This window comes from Mustelus asterias, chromosome 5 (assembly GCF_964213995.1).
Source record: "Mustelus asterias chromosome 5, sMusAst1.hap1.1, whole genome shotgun sequence".
In the NCBI taxonomy this organism is placed as follows: domain Eukaryota; kingdom Metazoa; phylum Chordata; class Chondrichthyes; order Carcharhiniformes; family Triakidae; genus Mustelus; species Mustelus asterias.
In genome coordinates, this window is record NC_135805.1 from 87,212,762 (window position 1) to 87,215,592 (window position 2,831).

General features: G+C 44.5%; 1 pseudogene; it reads left to right on the plus strand.

Moving 5' to 3' along the window:
• Window positions 1-866: 866 nt before the first annotated feature.
• LOC144494568 (U2 spliceosomal RNA) lies at window positions 867-1,076 on the plus strand (annotated as a pseudogene).
• The last annotated feature ends 1,755 nt before the right edge of the window (window positions 1,077-2,831 follow it).

Here is a 2,831-nt window from a genome sequence, read left to right on the forward strand (position 1 = left end):
TGGGAATAGGTGAGTTGTTCATTTGAAGATCCAGTGCAGACACAATGGGCCAAATGAACTCCTTCCACACTAACAATTTTGTGAAATAGAGGTGTTGGGTTACTGAGGCAGTGAGCTGGTTTTAATTGGATGATTCAGTAGTTTCTGCCATTGGGTTTTGCACTATTTGGAAATCACTTTGATTGCACTTTGTTCTCCTAAGAGGTCAAACAAACCTTTCTGGCTTTGTTAATTCTTGCAAGGATGTCTTCAAAATGCAGGTTGTTTTCCTTTGTAACCTACTTTGTAAAGTTATCAATCTCGATAGTGAATATTTTTAGCCTGTCCTTTGAGGACATTTACTTGGCAAAGAACTGTTCGTTTGCTATTGTTATTTTAAAATTCATTCAATGACAGCAGAACTTTATCAAGGCAGATTAGTGAGACTCAATTGTATTTTCAACAAGTGGAATTGAATTTAAAAGAGAACCATTATTTTGCATGTTTTTGTTGCTGGCGAGGCCAAAATTATTGCCCATCTGTAATTTCCCAGAAGTTGACTGTGGGTCTTCTTAATGGTTAGATACAACTGATAGGTCGTTTCAAAGGGTAGTCACGAATCAAGTGGGTAGATTATGACTTTGTACAATAATGTAAAATGGGTGATAGTGAACTGGCGGCCAGTTTTACATCTCTCTTGATTTTTATTTCCATTTGGAGATGTAAAATGATCACCAATTTGTTTTATACTATCACAAGTCAAGATCTACCCCCAACCTGTGTGAAATGTGGGCCAGATTGGGTGAGGATAGTCAGTTTCCTTCCTTAAATGAGTGTGACTGTAACTCCAGCACCTTCTGACACATTGTGCCTATTCCTGCTCCTAATTCGCTTCTCGGCCTTTTGGCTAAGATCAAGTGTAGTATGGAGAGGATGCTGCACTTGGTTGAGGTCATTAGGTTACATTGAAGCTTCATATGTTTCATATGAAGCAATTTTTAAAAGCGGCATCTCGGCCTTTTGGCTAAGATGCAAATGAGCCCAAGTCTTGGAGGAGGAACCTCCCCCTTCTCCAATCAGCTTGGCTCATGTAGATCGGGCCCAGGACAGGGTGATTTGGTCGCTTGCCCTGTCTTGTCAGCCTGGATCGGAAATGTCTCAACTTGTTGAGACTCTGAATTGGATTTGATTTGATTGAATTGGAAAAGTATTTTTTAAAAAATTCCTGCTCCTAATTCATATGTCCGTATGTGTGCATTGTTGCTGCAACTCCAGCAGGAATGTGTTAAAATAGTCACAAATAAGGCCTAGAAGTTTTGAAAAAGGTCATTGCCCTAAAATGTTAACTGCACTTCTCTTCTGCAGATGCTGCCTGATCTCCAGTCATTGGCACAAGAAGCAATGGCAATATGAGGAAAACCTATTTCACACAGTGAGTGGTTAAGATCTGGAATGCACTGCCTGTGAGTGTGGTTGAGGCAGGGTCAAACTGAGGCATTCAAGAGGGAATTAGGTTATTATCCGAAAAGGAAGAATCTGTAGCTCTACAGGATGAAGATGGGGGAATAGGTACTCGGTGAATTGCTCCTCTTAGGAGCCAACACAGATATGACTGGCTGAGTGGCCTCTTTCTGTGCTGTAACCATTAGGATTTTGGACTGATGAGTCTGCTGCACAAATAGCAGCATCCTGGGGCAGGTGTACTGTGGTCCCACAGATTGTCTCTGTGGCGGTGCAGCATGTTTTCAGTGAGGAGCAACAGAAAAACTGGGGGAAATTTTGTGGAGTCCACAAAAGCAGAAAATATCGCGTGCGGGATGTCTTAACTCGGCATTATGGGATTCTCTAATTTCTCAACAGCCGGTTAAAATGTAGAGATAAAGTCAGTGGCAGCATTGCATGCATTCTGCCAGCCTGTAGTAGGATCCGGCTTGTAATATATTTGCATTCCATGAATACTCATTAGCATAAAATATTTTTTAATTACACCCTTCCATCAGGATAATGTCAGCAACACACAAGAGTCTTGTGGCACCCGGTTCATGATCATCTAAAGGCGGTGCCCCTGTGGGCTTAGTGCCAGTGTATCTGCGGTCAGTGGTTTTCTTGGTGTTCTGCACTAACAGAGTGCTACCATCAACCCAAAAAGATGTTCTGCCTATCACATAAAGGAGTAATCTGGTATTTGAAATTAAGTGCCAGTGTGATGCTAGGTATGTAGGCCATGCATCCACTGACTGGTGGATTGTATCAAAAACAGCACATTCCTTTGGCTGTTTGCAACAGGCAAAGCACTGGCCACACCTAACCAGCCTGTGCTTGCAAAATTCAAAACATTGGGCCCTATTTTACCATTGCCTCGCACCCGTTTTCGGGCGCAAAAACGTGGTAAAGTCGGGTGAGAGGCTATTATTTGCATGCATTTAAATTGAATTAATGAATTGCCTGCCCAACTTTATCAGCATTTCCCACTTTACCACCACGTTTGCCAATCTGGAACCGCGCCGTAATGGACCTGCTAAATAAAAGTCTGAAACGGACGCTCCAGCTTCTGAAGAGCGCGTTCAGTGTTTCCAACGGCTGACTCAGATCAGTGGTGAGGGGGAGGAGGGAGGTGGTCAGATCATTCTCTGGGTTGGAGGGGGGAGGAGGGGAGTGAGGCCAGATCGTTGTCTGGTTGTGGGGGGGAGGAGGAGAAGGCGGGTCAGATGTATCTCCGTTGGGGGGTGGGGGGGGCGGGGGCGAGAGGGCTGACCGTTGTCTGGTGGTGGGGGAAGGGCTAATCGTTGTCTGGTGGGGAGGGAGGAGGAGGTGGGTCAGATGTTCCTCTGGAGGGGAAGGGGAGTGAGGCC